Raw genomic sequence first — 17,052 nt, 5'->3', positions numbered from 1 at the left:
ACTCACTGCTTGCCTAAAATTAGCCCCCCAGCAAACAGTCTGCCTGAAGGGACTTCAGATTAACATCGTCTGTAGAGAGGTTTGCACCTGGAATGGCTGGAGGAAGGATTGACTGTTGCAAGTTTGGATTACCTCAAGAATCCCTTCGTCTCACTTGGTAGGTACTGCCTGAATCTAGTGGCTCTAAGGAGCTGCAGAAACGAGTCTGAAACGAACCGCCCAAGCCCCCTGAATGGTGTAGGAGCTTCATATGCTGCACAGGTTGTACTCATGCCAGCAGAAGCAGCTAGAGGTGGGCGCATTCATTTGGGTGTCAGTGTACTAACTCATGTTTTCATGTAAATAAGGGCTGAAATAGTTTATTTCCCCCCAGTAATGCATCTGAGCATGAACACATCATATTACGGTGACATAGTTTTAAATACTATATAACATTGCAATCCTACACCAACCTCGTAGCCACGACACCATTTTGTGTGTGCCACCCCAGCCTCAAACACCCCGATACTGCCGTACGATTCCTTAACACCACACATCTGAGCAGGAACCTCCAACGTCTCCGAGCCGCTCAGCGCCCTGCTGGTGGCCCCGTGTGGTCTACCAAGCCTTCGGCATTTCAGCAGGCTGGAGCAGTGCTAAACATATTCCAACGCGCCTATGCAGGAGCTGCCGACGGAGCAGGTTGTCCGTCAGCAGAAGCGAGACGGTGGCAACCTTTGTTCTGAAGCACCCGTGTGGCTCCCGTGTTCGGCAGCCGCAGCTCGTTAAGGTTTTCAGGATCGGGTCAGGATTGTGCTCAGGACTAGTGGGTGGCCTGAGACTTCTGGCTTGATTGCAGTGACATCTGTTTACACCAGTGGTTAATTAGGCCTGAGGACTGGCCATCTCTCTGTATTCTTCCCCACTGTTTCTGCTTTTCTTTTTTCCCTTTATTTAAAGTATTCCCTCTTCGGCTGTAAAACAGAGCCTTCAGTTCTCTCGGCAGATTTTTTTCTCTTACCACACTGGCCCCGGTACTAGAGGAGCATCAGAATATCAGCGTAGCCTCTCTTCAAAAAAAAAAAACAACCAAGTGTTCCAGAAAAGAATGGCTTGTGCTTTTGATAGAGGCTGCAGAGCGAGCACTAAAAGGAAAAGAAAAGTAAATGCAGCATTTCACAGCCCCGGATTGTTTAAAACTTATCTCAATGTGAAGCACAGACCACTGTGTCTTGAGAAGAATGAGTGAAAAGCCGAGCCCCCGTTAGGAGCCTTTGTGCAGCACAGTCAGCTTTGGTGCGAACAGTCTGGCCTGGGTCGAAAACGAAGCACATCTCGCAGGTGATGCAGCCTGAATGGGATTTGGGAAGGAACGAGGATGTTTATGAAAAGCAGAAAGCCGTGCGTGGACCCAGCAGCGGTAGGCAGCGCGAACTTCCGTCAGAGGACAGCGTGTTTCAGCCGGAGCGAGGATGATGCACACCAGCAGTCTCCAGAGCACTGGGAGTGCACAGGGAATTACAGAGGGAGGGAGTCATCTCAGTGCATGAGGAATGCAGCAAAACCTCCTCTGACTAAGCCAGCTAATGCACGCTGCTTTTTTTTTTTTTTCTTTCCTGATAATCCTGTTCCGTAGTATTTCCTTAATAATTTCATATGTGAAGAGTAGCCCTTCTGAAAAGCATCTCGATCACCAAGTCTCACTTTCAGACGAAACCTTGCCACCCTTGTCCTTGACACAGACGGGGGATTTCTACCAGGTATGACTACCTCAGTTAAGGGTTTTTTTTAATTATTGCTTAACAAATTTACCATGTGGCACAACCCTTGGCACTGCCAAGCAACAGCTGTACGTTACTGGATTCCGTGGGCCCGATCCTGCAGCACTTGAAGCCAAAAGGCGTGTTTGGGAACAGACGTTGGCATCGAAGTCTGCAGAAAGGCTCAGAATAAGTACACGAAGGAGGTTAGCTGCGCTCAGAATATTGATTCACGAGCTCCGTGGTTTTTGCATCTCTGCTCATTTTACCTAAGTAAGACCAACTGCCCAATTGGACATATAATATATGATACTGCATTAGAACTGAGGCTGCGTTTGGTCATACTCATTAATTAAACTGATTTCCCCTGTAGTTTTTTTTTCCTAGAGAACTAACAGAGAATGATAATTAAGCATATTATGCATTCTAGGGAATGACGTTTCTCCTACTGCCACAGAAACATTAGAGATGAAGAACATGAACTAAAGCAGAAAAATAAAAAAAAATAAAAAAAAAAAGAAAAGAAAAGCTAAAATGGGAGTGAGAAGGGGGAGCGTTCCTTCCTTCTGTTTCAGCTGATTCCTCTGTGCCTTGGGACGTGCACGGCAGCCTCGTCACAGCGGATGAGTTGCACCAGCAGGAAAAAATAAAAGCCAAATGAAATCTAAAGCAGGGCAGCCCAGCTTTTCACAGGTGTGGCTGCCTGGTAATGCACAGATGCAGGCTGCAGTAATGCAGCACCCCAAATTTTGTGGGTTTGTTGTTTTTTTTATTATTATTATTTTTTCTTTTTTATTTTGAGGTGCTTGCTTTTATTTGTATCTGAACCTTGCCTGAGGAAACTGGCAGTGCTTCGGTCGAGGGGCTGCTGCTGTGTCGCTCCCTGCTGCTCCAGGGCTGCTGCTGTTGTCGTCGCCTGCCCACAGCCCCCTCCAGAAGGCCAGTATTGACCCCTGAGCTGCCTGAAGGGAGATGTCTCGAGGCTTAGTGGCATTTAATCACATTTAATTCGTGCCTTTGCTTGTGGCATGCTTGCTTCTTACCCGTGAGACCTGCGTCGCTTGGTGGGGAGCGCTGCTCTGGTAGGATGAGCATCCTTGGCTACAGGCAGGCCCTTGGGTTAGCTTTTCCCAGGTTATTGGTGCTGGCAGGGTCTGACTTTGCAAAAAGTTGTCTGCTCTCAGGGCAACATTACGTGTTTGTCTGTCAGCTCCGGTGTGCGCTAATGCAAAGACATCCAGGGAGAGAATGAAGAAGGTGTTTTGTTCTTACATTTACCTGGTGAAGTCTCAGCATTAGCACGTATAGCAACTAAAAGGGCCAAGGATGTGCTTAGGAACAAAGGAAACAATTCACTGAGTGTTTTTTTTTTTTTTGTGCTGATGTTCCAGCACACCAAAGGTTGCCACTGTTTCCCAACTGGCACAGACGTCGATAGCCAGAGCTTACCTGGCAGTCTCTAATACTTCTAATGAACCGCCCTAAGAAGCCTGGTGTCTGTTCCCCCCTCCCAGTCTTTGATTTCTGTTTGTTAATGGATTTCTTTTTGATACAGGAGGGTTTTTGAATGATCTAAGGAAGACCTGGCCTCACTCAGGCAAACTTTGTCCATCCCTGCACAAAGACAGGGCTGCATTTATGCTGTGCCTGTGGCCCGCTTCAGGTCAGTAACTATCGAAAAACACAGTTCCTTCTCTTTTAGCGTGTCATCCTCTTGTGCGAGCAGCTCGATGGCCTGCTCCTCAGGAGTACAGGGACTTTTCCCCCTGCTCTTGTGGTTTCTGGAAGCCTCTGCCGACTCCCTTCCCTGCCCAGCGTTCGTGGCTCGGTCGCAGGCTGTTCCTGCGCTTACCAACATGTTTGGGCAAACTGTGCTGGGGCCTCTCAGACACCTCCTGGTCAGATCGCTCCAGGGCTGTGGGGCCGAGCTGCCTGGCCTGCAGGGCCTCATTAAATCACACTTCAGGCAATGTGAGACAGGATCGGCAGTGGGATCGTTCGCTCTGTGTCGCCTAACCTCGTCCTGGCATGGCGGGGCCTGAGCACTGCGAAGTGTGGGCAGGAACTCCACTCGTATCGATTCGTGTCATGACCTATGCTCATCTGAGAGTGTTTCTGAGCGTGGATGCAGGCTGTGCTCGTTGTGTTCAGAGGAACAATCTGAGTTACAGCGTGACTATAAACTCCTGCCAAGAAAGGCCCAGGGGAGTTACAGTAGGAAACAGGAGGGGCAGTGAGTTTTCTCTTATGCTAGTGTAAAATTGGAGCAACCTAACAAAGTCAGGAGCGGTCAAAACTCATACACTAGAGGCTCAGGCCTTTTACTGCCGAGTATAAAAAGGCAAGACTGGGGCCTTGGGTATCAGAGTGAAGCCCAGCTCTTATTTAGAGAATGTTTGTGGTTCTGCCCATACTCCTGGCGATAGCGTGCACACACCCAGGAACAGGGACTGTAAGCCTGCCGTGGACTTTGAGCTCCAGAAGCCAGGCACTGCTTGGCTGGATGCATCCCCGGCGCGATTACACGGGGCCAGATCCTGCCGTGCTCCGAGTCCACACCAACCCCCCTGAAGCAAAGGTTTCCACTGGTGGAGCTAGGAAATTGGGCTGCCAGAACCGCTCTAAAATAATATAAATAGATAAAAATCTGCAGCCTGTTTCTGAACTTGCTGTGCCCGCGTGAAAGGAGTTGCCCACTGGGTGCTGGAGGGGTGACAGCAGCTGTTGTGTGACCTGCTGGCGACACGCGTCGTGGCCTTCTTGAATGTGAGGGTGGAGAAGAAAAAATCTGTGCTTCAATTAGGAAGCAAAGGGGTTGGGATTTGCGGTGCTGTAGCTACAGAAGGCTTTATTCTGCTCTTGAATATGCTGGGGGAGACTCAGAGACATCACTGGGGTTGTTTCCCTTCTGCGCCAGTGTAAAGGAGGGCTCTGAAATTTGGTGGATTTGGCTTTTAAAAGCCAACAAAGTTGAAAATGTCCAAATATTCTGGCTGGCATTTGAGAGGACTGAAGCTCACCAGACAGGTACCAGTCAGGCCCTAAAGCAAATGAAGCTTTTCCTTTCATTGAGTGATTTTTATTATGACGGCTGTTAAATCAAGAAGAGCCTTGTTTTCCTGAGCCCGAGCACCAAATTTTCTGTCTGCAAGGAAGCATCCAGCCAGGGGAGGTCCAGGTTTTAATTTCTGCCGCCTTGCGATCCGTTCAAAAGTCACTTATCAGGGACAAAATTCAGTAAAGGGCTCGGGATGGCTTCACGAACCTGCCTCAGGGCCACCTCTGCCCGGCAGTCAGAGGATGACAGAGCCTGGATTTCCTCAGACGGAGGAGGAAAGGTGTCTCCAGTCTTTTTGTTTTAAGCCCCAATTAGATGTTCTAATTTCAGTTCTAATTTCAAGAATCCATAAAATCGCCCTTCTCTTTTGGCGGGTTCACTCCATTTTTATTTTTTTCCCTGTCCTCTGTGGGTTTTTGACGTAGGGTTTCCAGGTACCATTCTTCTTTTTGGTTTTCAGGTTGGAAAGGGAACTTGGATTTCCAAGCAGCCCGTCAGCGTGACGGATCACAAATCATTACAGGCCGTTCGGAGCGTAATACCTACACACGTCGTGCTCTTAATGACTAATAATCACCTTTATGGCTGCTCTTAAAGCTTTATTGGCCCCGAGTACAGGCGCCGCACCGGGACGCGACCGCCCCGGATGGCGCCAGGACCCTGAGGCGCTGCAGCCCGCTTGGGTGTGGGGATCCCACCTAAATCTGAGGGAACGCACCCAAATTTGAGGGAGCCCACTCAAATTTGAGGGAATCCACACACATTTGGGGAAAAACACCCAAATTTGGGGAAACTCACCCAAATTTGAGGGAACCCCCCCACATTTGAGGGAACCAACCTCTCTGAGGGCCCAGCTTTCCCTCAGGGGAAGAGGGGGGACACCGGGGAGAGGGGGGACACCGCGGTCCCCTCAGGTAAAGCCCCCGGCTGAGGCAAAGGGGGGACGGGGAGCGGGGGGGACACAGGCAGCAGCCCCCCCCACCCCCGGGGCTGCCCGGGATATTTGGGATTTTTGCGGTCGGCGCTTGGCGACCGCCTTTGTCCCGGAGCGGGGCCCGCTGCCGCCCGGGGCCGCCGAGCCCGGAGAGGAGGAGGAGGAGGAGGAGGAGGAGGCAAGGGGAGGAAGGCCGGGCTGAGGCGGGGCTTTGCCGGAGGGCGAGGAGCTCGCCAGAGCCGCCCCTGGCGTCAGTGCTGGCGGCGGGTGCTGGAGCCGGGGCTGCTCCCGCCTCCTCCTCCTCCTCCTCCATTGTATAATGCTGCGTGAGCGCAGCCGCCGGGCCGGAGCGGAGGCTTAAATCCTCACACTGCCTCCTCCTCCTCCTCCTCCCTCCTCCTCCTCCTCCTCCTCCTCCTCCTCCTCCTCCTCCTCCTCCTCCTCGCAGCCGGCGCGGGAGCGACAGATGGAGCTGCTCTGAGGGCGAGAGGTGCCGACCCCCCCAGGCTTGAGTTCCCAGGGGGAGCTGCATGTGGTGAGTGGGGCCGGGGGGGGGGGGGGGGGCTGCTCAAATCGCCCTATTCCCCCTGCTGGGGGGCCCCACGGCCTGAAAGAGGGGGGGCAGGTGAGCCCCAAAGGGCTGGAGTTGTCCTTAAAAGCTGCCTCCCCCCTCCTCTTTCCCCTGGGCGATGCGCGGCGCCCCCAGCACGAGCAGGTGCTGGTGGTGGGCTTGCTTTGGGTCGGGGCTGGCCCCCCAAAAGTCCCCCCAGTGGAGGAAACCCCACTGCGAGCACTGGGGGAGCCGTTCGAGCCCTCAGGAGCCAGCCGCCCTCCGGTTTCCTGAGAAGAGAGAAGGGTTTTGGGGTTCCCCTGAAGTTGGCGGTGCGGTGGCAAGGCGAGCCCGAGGGCCTGGGGGGGATTTGGGGTGCCCAGGAGCAGGGCTGACATATGGCTGGGCACAACCAGCCCGCTGCCTGGACCCCTCCCGGGGCTGGCTGGGGATTAGCGGGGCTTCTCCTTGAGCCAGGGAGGAGAAACGGGGGCTGTGGGGGGGGAACTTCAGTGGGCAGGGGTTGTTCGTCTTCGGGAAGCGGTGGTGGAGACGCTGTGCCTCGAGTGGGACTCCAGCCCCGGGCAGCAAATCTTCTTTGGCAGTGCCCCTCTCTCCCCGTGCAGGGCGTGCGCTGCCTCGCTCGCCTCGGTGCGTGGGGAGCCGGCAGGATGTGTCAGGATCTGGGGAGAGAAGCTTGCTTTGAGCACGAAAATCGGCGTGCGGTTACCCGCTGTCATGGCTTGCACTAAGTCAAGCGCAGCTGGAAAACGCTGGGACGCTTTAGCTGGAAATCCGCGGAGAGGTTCGTGTGCCATCCCTCAGGGACCGTCGGTGGCAAACTCGCAGTTGCCGGTCAGCCGCGTGTGTAAAATTAACCAAATCTGCCCGTTTTGCCCCCTCTCAGGGGGCCACTCGCCCCTTCACCAGCCAGCAGCGCGGCACATCAGAGCTGTCGCCTGCGTTCAGGCCAGCCCAAAGCTCTGGGGCTCAGGGAAGTGCAGGCTTTTTCAGCCGGTGCCCGGTGAAGTCAGCAGGGTGGCTCTCGCTGCCGTCAGTGGGTGCTGGATTTGGCCGCCGTGGAGCGTGTTATTGCTCAAACAATGGTGGGAGAGGGCTTGGCTGCCCCCTAACATCGGTTGTATGCCTGTGTGTCTGAAGCGCGGCTCACGGTTTGAGTCGAAGAGGCAGCTCCTGCCTTTTTAGTCAGGTTTGTAGGGATTCACCTGCGTAAAATGCTCCATCCAGATGTGTCGGTGCTAAGTCTCGTGGGCTTCTCACGGGGTACTGAATTTTTTTGAAGGCTCCTCGGTTCCTACTGAAGTGCACGGGAAGCTGTCACTTGGTAAAGCAAACTGTGGAGACGAGCTGTGAAGTTGCTGTAGCTTTCTACACGTACTGCCTTAGAAATGGAGCAGTGGATTAGGCAGGGTGAGCCTGAAGTAGCCTTTCCTGCCTGAAGTTAAAACGCACACTTTTTTTTTTTTTTTTTTAAGGTGGTATCTTTGGGGTGTGATTTAACAGCAGGCCAGCGGTGGTGGTGGAGATAGCAGGAGGCTGTCACTTCGTGCTGCCAGGCAGGTATCCGAGAGCTGGTCCTAGGGGACACTTCATTGTCCAGGCACACAGTGCAGCACCTAACAGCACAGCTGTAGGCTTTCCTCCTTCCGTGACTGATCCTACTTCCATTTAAGTTGGTGGCAAAAACCGCCCACTCCTTTTGGGCAGGAACTGGATTGGACTGCTAACGAACGAAGCTAGACTTTGTGCATGTTAAAGCAGCGCTTTGATTTTTCGTGCCGAGCTGATTTCTTTCTCTCTGAAGCTGATTAAAAACAAACAAAAAGAAACTTGCTAGCCGTAGGTACTTCAGGTTTTGTCTGTAGATGAAGCAGTCTTTAAGAACATTAAATACGTCTGTAGGTGCTGATTTATTAAGAAATGTAATTGTATTCCTTTGTACACCTGCTATTTTTTTTTTAATGGGAAAGATGAAGTAATGCCACTGTTTCTCTCAGTGTTTTGGTAGAAATAATGATATAAATAACCCAGGCACTCGAACTGTCTGCCTGAGAGGCACCGAGGAGTTTGAGATAATGTTCTACTATCAAGGAAACCCTCAAATTTCATATTCCAAATTTTTTTTTTTAGCTTCCGTGAAGTACAGCAGATCTTATGCGGTATCTAGTTTGAAGGATTTTGCCATCATTTACACAAGCTGCTTTTATTTTTCCAATAAATAATTCATAGGGGAAAAAAAAAAAAATCCTTTCAGGAACTCTGACTTTTTTCACGCTGATGTAAAACACTCCTGGCACAGTTCATCTCCGAGAGCGCTAACGCCAGACAGGTGATCCAAAATACTTGTGACTATTTTTGCTTTTATGTAACATCTTAAAGTGTAATCTGTCAGGCGGGGAGAAGGCAGCGCTCTGAAAGTGTAAGTAGTTTTCTGGTAATCTACTTTTTATAAGGTCTGGATTGCAGGGATACACCTTCTTCCGAGCCAGCTCCCTACGTGCGAGCGGCGCAGGAGGAGGCAGCTCCAGTTGCAGCAGCGCCGGAGCAGGCGCACACGCACAAATCAGTGCCAGAAACGGCAGCGCTCAGCTACTGAGTCCAAAGATCACGAGTGTGCCCAAGGAGGGAGCAAGGTCCAGTTTAAATGGAAGCAGGTTGGCAGTGCGCACGGGCCTGGAGTGTGGATGAAGCTCTTGCTAATTAATGGTTTGAAGGAAGTCGAATTTGCCAATCCCAGAACAGTGCCGACTTTCTCCGGGGGCCCAGCGTTGCACGTTTTCTGCCGCTTGTTTTGTGTCCAAGCTCCTGCCAGTCAGAAAAGCTGTGCTGTCATGAAGAAGTGCCTGCTTTCTGTAAGTGGAAAGGGACCCTCCAACACGTGTTAGTTCTTTAATTCTTCTATAAACAAAGTCAATTTTTGTGTTTGCTGTAGCGGAGGCTGCAGGTTTTTCGGTTTGTTCAGCATTACCAGCGCAAACACTCAAAAAAAAAAAAGAAATAAAATAACAATGCTGACTGTTCAACGCAAGCGGGGAAAGGCAGCCCTGTAAACGCGGCGCTAACTTTGCCGTTGGGTGCGCTGAAGTCGAGCAAAAACAAAGTTCAAAGCAAACATGTGGCTGGGAGAGCGCAGCGGCTGCGTGGAAGAAATAAGGCTGCTCGTCCCGTCCCGCCTTGGTGCCGCACCGAGCGCAGCGGGCTCCGTGCCCTCGCTGCTACCCAGGCGGGGACCAGGCGGTGTGTCACCGTGCAGAACAGAAACCGTGCGGCGCCGTGGGCCTGGCCGAGCGTGTCAGATGCTCTGTGTCATCGCAGAGCGACCGGGAGGAGCCGTGAAGGCTCCATGCTCGAGCAGCTGGGAGATTCCTCCAGCTCGAAGGGGAATTCCTGGCCGGGGAAGAGTTGCTTCGAGGGGCGTTCGTGAGGGAGAGCCGGGACCGTCTCTGGGGGCACAGCGCAGCGGGAGGGTACGGCGCAGATGGGCTTCAGGAAAGGTGTGAAGTCCTAGTGAGGAGCGAGGAAAAGACTTACAGAGCCCAAAAGCCACCAGAAAGCAAGTTTGAGCCTTTCACACCTCGCTTTGCTGGGACCAGGCCTCAGCTGGGGCAAGCGAGACAGTGGCCACCGCCACATCAGAGGGGCCAAGGTGCTGCTGTGTGTCACAGCCGTGCTCAGTGTCCTGCGTGTGCGAGTTCGAGCCATCACTTGCCCAAACATGGGGCCGGATTCAGTCCTCTGCCCTGCATGGCACATAACTGTAGGGTTGCCCTACAACGCCCCAGGTTCCCAGTCTGTATGACCTGGTCGGTGTTTTGATGAGCAGTGGGCTTAACGAGGAACTTCTCATTAATAACACATCGGAATTGAGTTTTAAGTGGCATTGAATGACACGAATCTCAGTCCGAGTAATTACTGGGAGCCAAAGCTTGTTTCCCTTGCTTTCGCACCAGTAAGATGTATTTGATTTCATCTGGCAGCTCCTGCTCCCAGGCAAGTTTGAATAAAGTTGTGTTCTAGTGTGTTACAAAAGAGAAAAGTGCAAAAGTGGGTTGTTTTCTTCAATGTTATTTTTAACACTGGGCGGTATATGGAAGTAGCAGAAGAAAGAAGTTCCTTTTTCAAAGGAACCCTGACTTGGTGGAAAGATCTAAACTCGCCCGAAAACTTGCTCAGATGATCTCTAATGAAAAAAACAAACAACTCTCTTGATCCCAGATCTTCGACCTCCCCAGAACCCCTCGTGCTGTTTGAGCCTTCGGTGGAAACGTGACAATTACCGACTCCTCCTTTCACAGTTGCCAAGCTTTTTGGTACCGAGGCCTGCACCATCAGCCTCTGACAAGCTCCTGGCGTGCCAGGCAGGCAGCAAGGCTGAGCGAGCTGCGCTATAGAAAGAACCACCCATGGTCGGAGGCAAACTATGCGGATATATGTTGGGGTGGAGGTTGGAAGGAGCGTGGAGGGCATATTTGAAGCAGACTGTGCGCAACTGCTACAGCAGGTCTGACTAGTTTCAGATGCCTACAGGCAGCTTTGTCTTAACTTCAGGTAGCTGCAAAACGAAGTTTGAAAACCTAATTCAGAAATACGCCGTCATCTTCCGGTGCCTCCACAAACCCTTTCCTTTTCATGTGTTTTTACAGGCAGCCTTTCACCCTTGGAAGAAGTGGTTAGCAGGTACACGTGCGTGCATAGGATTTGCATATTTTTAAAATACACGCTTCATCAAGATAGGAGCCCGGCGTTCGTGCGCAAACCGCGGCGTTTTTACGGCTAGTGGTAACCTTCTGCTTCCTTATCTCTGTACGTGAGCTCGTGAGGGAGCCCTCTCCGTTGGTGCCTTTTCTGGGAGCATGATTTGTTGCCGCCTGGCCCCGTGCAGGAGGAGTGACTTACACTTTATTGCGCTGTGCTGCCGTCGGAGGGGTTTTGACCGGGGTGACTTCGGTGCCAGCTGTCCCAGGGGGGCCGTGACTCGCTTAGGTTACCCTCCGGTGACGGAGCACACGGCCTAGGCTCTCCTCCCCTCCCTCTCCATCTGTTTGGCAAAGCCGGCCACCGAAGCAACCCTTCCCCTTTCCTCCCCTAACTGAAGTATTACACAAACGCCTCGCGAGTGAGAAGTGAGATCATATTTTCTGTATGCATGTAGCATACAGCAGAAAGCTTCCTGTTGCTGCCGTGCTTCTCGGGGCTGTCAGCGGAACGTACATTGGACATATGTGCTGTCAGAAGGCTTGCTGGCTCTTTTTTTTTTTTTTTCTCCCCTTTTCTTTTCGTTTGTTTTTGCTTTTTGTTTAATTGTGGGGAAAACTAGCGTAACAACGTCCTGGGTGAGGTGAATGGCTTGTGTCTGACTGAAAACAAAATGAGGTTTAGGAGGTTTAGTTTCAGTTTCCCGGTCTCTTCTCCGTCTGTATTTTCCCCTCCTAATTCCCAGGGACTTACTTTCTGATCGAGTTTTTGTTCCACGTTAATTGACCTGCAGTGAGCGAGCTTCAGAGTACGTATTGAATTGCTAAAATATGCTGTTAAAGGGGTGTCCCTGTATAAGTCAAAGTGGTTTATTTGAGAATGTTTAAACCACTACACATAAAATTTACGTGGACCGTACGGTGACGATTTCAAAGGGGACTGCTTCGCTGGAGTAGTTTTATTGTGCAATCAAACAGGTGCTGGGAAAAATTAAATCTCTTTCCTCTCCGACTCGTGGCTGGTAATCGCTGAGAGTAGCTCAAGGCTGGCCAAAGTTCCCTTTATCAGCTCTCCGAAGGCTCCTTCGCTGGCCGGGGAAGCACACGCTGTGTTTCTACAGATGTGAGAGCTGCAGTGCAGCGGGCTGAGAGGCCAGCAGTCATCGTGTTGCCTAACATCACTTAACACCATCTCGGCAAACTCTCATGTCAAACTTTAACTACTTTTTTTTTTGGGGGGGGGGGGGTCTTGCTGGTGGAGAAATGCCTCGCAGCTTTTCCACGTCCCTAAAAGAAACCTGAGGGCGGGCGGGTGCTTTTCTCACAGGCTTTTCTTGTTTGCAGGGCTGTGTTCATTTTATTTAAGTGAAGATGTTGAAAACAACCCATGTGCAGCGTAACTCCTTTAAAAAGTGCCAGGGAAATGCCTTCTGTTACAATCTTTGTTTTTCTCCTCTTTTAACTTTCAATAGCAAGAAACTGGTTAACAAATAAAACCTGCAGGCCAGAAACTAAAATGACTTGTCATTGCTGGGATGTGTTTTGCATTTTGCTGTATACGTTTCTTTGGAGTTTTTTCTCTTCCCCTCCCTTCCCCCCCCCCCTCAGTTTGCTGCTTTTCAGTTTGACTGTGATAATTTATTCAGCACTGTTTTCAGAGCAATAACCTACTTTTTGGCAAACCATTCAGTTCTTTCCACAGCAGTGTGGGTATTTTTTTTTCCCCCAAGTGTTTATTAAGGGTCTGCAAGGAGGGGGAAAAACAAGCTATCTTTGGGGAGAAGGCGCTGCGATCCTCTCGCAAGCAAGGGCTCTTACCAAGTCATTATAAAGACGCGAGGAAAAACTCTCTCTTATTACCCACGAAGGGGTCTGGTCCCTCTTGGGTGCACACACCGCTCTCATTAACCTTTATAGGAATCGCACACATCCCGTAGAGCTTGGTCCCTGCATACACTAAAAATATCAGCCCGATCGTGACATGCACGTGCCTGTCGAGACGTCTTGTGCGCTGAAACGCCGCGCTGCCCCGATCTATTGTTGGGAGGGAGGAAGGATGTACAGCCGGCCCTGCTGTTTCGTCACCCTCCCGTAGAGACTGACCAGTAGCATCTTGGCGTTGCAGGCGTGGCATTTGAGCAGGCACTTTCTTGTGGCTGCACCAGCCCCTTTCAGATCGTCTCGAACGCAATTTCCAAGCAAGGAGCCTCCTCTCAGCCAGTGCTTTTCGCTCTGCCGGTGCCTGCGGGCTCTGAAGTGGGAAGAAAAGGCAGGCGGTCGGCTCTCGGCCCAATTGGGCCCCGAAGCGCTACACGGCCACCTTAATTGCTGCTGCTCCACTGCTGGAAGAGATGCTGGCCCTGCTCCTCCCCGCACAGAGCCCTCCTCGTGCCCTGCTCCCCCTGGCAGGGCTGGCGGCTGCTGGGCGAGGAGGCCCCGGGTGCCAGCAAAGAAACAGCAGCGCGGAGCAGGCAGAGCAGCCTGGCTGCTCCCGGGGAGACTTGTGCGTAGAAGCCCTCGCGTGTTTTTCAGGTGACAGCAAGCAGAGTCTCCTGAATCATCAGCTAATCGCGTAGTAAAGTCCGAGGAGCTGGCCTAGTGCAGCGCCCGGTTTTATTTCCTGCAGCTCCGGTTTCCTGCTGCCGGTGCCCAGGTGCGTAACGCAGATCCTACTCCTTGAGCTTTGGCTACTGGCAGCAGAGCCGTCCCGGGCCGCGTGCACGCAGCGCGGTATAATTTGATTCACGCTTGGCAGGCCTGGCAGCTTCCTTCATGCCGCCACGTGGAGGCTGAATTGGAGAATAACCTTGGCCCGGCTCATCGGGGTGGCTCTTCGAAGCACGGGGGGAGCCTCGGCACAGCCCGTGCCCGGCGAGGAGGCTCCTCGGTGTCCCTGCATGGTGGCACGGGCACTGGGTTAAGTAGATGGTGCGTGCAGCTGTGCTGGGGGAGGTTATAAAGAGGGGTCTGTGTGGATATGGCGCGAGGAGAAGGCGGCTTCGCCCCGTGACCACCCCGAGCGCCGCAGCCACTAGCGGCAGTCACCCACCGAGGTCTGCGTCGAAGCTGGTGTTGGTGGTGAGATGGTGTTAGCAGCCCTGGGGAGGGCGTTCGGTGAAGTTTCCAGTTCGGGACGAGACCAAAAAAGGGCAGGCCGGGGTCTTTGTGGCACCTGGTGGGCGCCGCCGTGAGGATGCTGAGGGGAGGCTGCGTGCGAGGCCGAACACGTGAGAATTGCCACTCTGAGACCTTTTCAGAGAGAAATCGCTGCTGCCGGGCAATCCAAACCTGCTCTTGTTCCAGTAAACGCGGCTGCCTTCCTGTACACGAATAAAGCCCGGTTTGACTCAACGTTTTCTGGCCTCGGCGCGCTCTCCAGCTATGCCCTCTCCTCCCCTGCGCTGACAGGAGCTGCTGGTACTCGGGGCTCTTGCCTGGCCGCCCCCTTCCTCCGCAGCGCCCAACCTGTGCAGTCTTGTTCACCTCCTCGTTCTGCCAGGGTAGTTTTTAATGGCTTAACGAGCTAACAAGTGCTCGTCTGATTTAAACTTGTATTAAGGTCTGCTACCCCGATAGAATTCCTAATATTATAAACACCCTTAATAACACGGCTATAATCTAGAAAACCTGCTCTGCTTTTCCCAAACAATTACTTAATGAGGCAGTAATTTATCCCAAGCTATATTTATTGGAGCCCATTCCGGCTTTATCAGACGTACTCTGTTTGGTGTGTGCAGTTAGTCAAAAACATTAAAACTGCTCCGCTTCTTCCAAGGGAGCGCCTTACATTTAGCAAACTGACAGCATTAGAAACTGTTTCCAATTTAATAGGAGCATATGTTTCCTGCAAGACTTAACACACTGCAGAGTCGGAGATTGCCTTCGACTGCGGCTTTGCCTTTTTTTAGCCTGGTAGAAAAGGAGCTGGAAACCGGAGACAGAAGCGGAGTGCCGAAGTGGCGTTTCTGGTTGTTTTTGCTGCCTTTTGTTTTTCGCACAGCCTTCTAATGGGGCTTCGGCGGGCTGCGAGTTGAAGAAACTATCAAGAAAGTCGTGTGGGCGGCGCGCGGAGAGCTCTCGCTCGAAACGCAGTTTCTGATCATTAACAAACAGCAAGAGCTTGCTTTGCCCTCTGGGCCTCAAATAGTACAGTATGCAACAAGGGAGAGCAGGCAAGGCACGAGGATGGAAACAGTAGGATCAGATTACAGTTTCAAAATATCGCTGGAACACGTTGGCTGGCGTTAGGCTATTGACTGCCTTTATAATTGCCTCGCTGATTTGCTAGGGGAGGCTTCACCTTACTTGCTGCTCCGCAGGGACGGGGGGCTTCAGGCTGCGGGCACCAACACCAAACCCCATGGGAACTTCTCCTCGCCCCTCTACCAGGAGGTTTCCTCGCGCCGACCTGAGCTAAATCCTTAGATCAGCCTCTGAAAGTCACCTCCTGTGGCTTCCCTTCTTATTTCGACACTAGCCCGAGCTGGAAAAGACCACTCTCACTCCCCCTGCTACCTGCCACAGCCTTCAGCAGTGGGTGCCGACAGCAGGAGCTGCCTCGCTCGCCAAATTTGCCCTTGGGGTGCTTCCAGCCTGAGCACTGAGCAGCTCTGCCCGCCTCTCCACAGCTTCCACGGCAGCCGAGGTGCACCCATCCGCTGCAGGAGGTGAGAAAAGTCAGCCCCTAAAAAAGTGCGTGCGAAATACCTGCCGCTTACGGTTGCTGCTGGCGACGACAGCCTCGCAGTGAAGGCTTGCAAACAGAAAAAAAAAAACAATTCCCTGTGCTCTCTGGAAGCACAGAGCTACCCAGGAGGCCAATTTTTTGATAGAGCTCTAAAGGAGGGTTTTGTAAGTGCTTATTAAACCTCGCTTTTTTTTTCTTTCTCCTTTTTTTTTTAAAAAAAAAAAGGCAAAACAAAAAAGCAGCCAGCATTAAGGTGAAGTGCAAGTGTCAGGGAAAACAAACCTTGTAAATAGGAGGGCATGGTTCTGGAGAGGACAGAAAGCCCAGCACAGTTCTGCTCCCCGGCCCCACGTCTGGTGTTGGGCTTTTTGTTTTTTGCTGCTCTCTGCCATTAAAACCAAATTCTTACCCAGCAGCGCTTGTCAGGAGCCCTCCCTCTTGCCAGGCAGCATGGACGCATTAAACTTGAACGAGTAAAATCTGCAGCAGATCCTGAGGAGCAGCCTTGCAAAAAAAAAAAAAAAAAAGGAAAAAGAAAGAAACCCCCAGCCCTGTCAGTGTACGAACTGCGAGCCAGCTGCAGCGCATTGAACGTAGCCGTGCGTTACTGCGTGGTACGAGCTGCTTTGCCTCCCAGGGATGCTGCCATGCCAGGGTTTGAAGACCCCGGGGTCAACAGATGAAAGCTCCGAGGAGGGCTGGTTCTCATGGCCCTCACCTCTCCGAGGGCTCGCTCCAGCCCTGCTGTTAAACCTCAACACCCGGGCTTGCTCCGCTGGCTTCAGCGAGGCTGGGAGGGGCTGCCAGACTTCCAGTGGCGTCCCCCTCTGCTCTTTCCCTTCCTTTCCAGCTCTGGAAAGGCGCCGGGAGGAGGATGCCCCCGCTCTGGTTGTCAGCTCAGGTGGTCCCTCGGGCTGGACCCGGCGGCACGTGCATCTTGTAGCTCGGAGGACCTGGCCCTCGCCTTGCCAGTTGAACCCAGTTGGCACAAAAGACCTTTTTATTTTGGTCCTGCAGCTATCGGTGCCAACTCCCCATCCTGCTGAAGGCAGTAACAAAACACTCATTGACTACCGTTGGGCCAGGATACAGCCAACGCAGCCCTCCAGGATGAGGAGCGAGGAGGGATGGAGGAGAGGAAAATAACGTTTCGTGTTCCAGCAGCGAGACAGCGCTTGCGTGAGGTACTGGGGAGAGCCTCCGAGAAGCCCTGGTGAGGTTCATCTCTACCTGAGATTTGGGAAACTTGGATTTGGGAGTTGAGTGTGCACCTCCTCGACTTTCTGTGCAGTTTCAGGGACTTTTTGTGTCCCTGAAACAGCCCGGCAGTGACGAGGTGCAGCACCGTACGCACAATTGATGCGTGCAG

The 17,052-nt window shown here is 52.4% G+C and overlaps 1 protein-coding gene across 2 annotated transcripts in view; it reads left to right on the top strand.

Annotated features, from left to right (window-relative positions):
• The window catches only part of SERTAD2 (SERTA domain containing 2), a 78,925-nt gene that overhangs the window by 52,468 nt on the left and 9,405 nt on the right, over positions 1-17,052 (top strand). The window contains exon 1 of one of the 2 annotated variants that reach the window (XM_068675610.1): positions 5,971-6,266. The exons of the other annotated variant lie outside the window; for it this stretch is intronic. The gene's annotated coding sequence lies outside the window, so the exon portion shown is untranslated. Of the gene's footprint in view, positions 1-5,970; positions 6,267-17,052 lie in introns of those variants that run through there. 2 annotated transcript variants of the gene reach the window in all.

This window comes from Anas acuta, chromosome 3 (genome assembly GCF_963932015.1).
Source record: "Anas acuta chromosome 3, bAnaAcu1.1, whole genome shotgun sequence".
NCBI lineage: Eukaryota > Metazoa > Chordata > Aves > Anseriformes > Anatidae > Anas > Anas acuta.
This window is presented reverse-complemented; position numbering and strand designations above follow the sequence as displayed.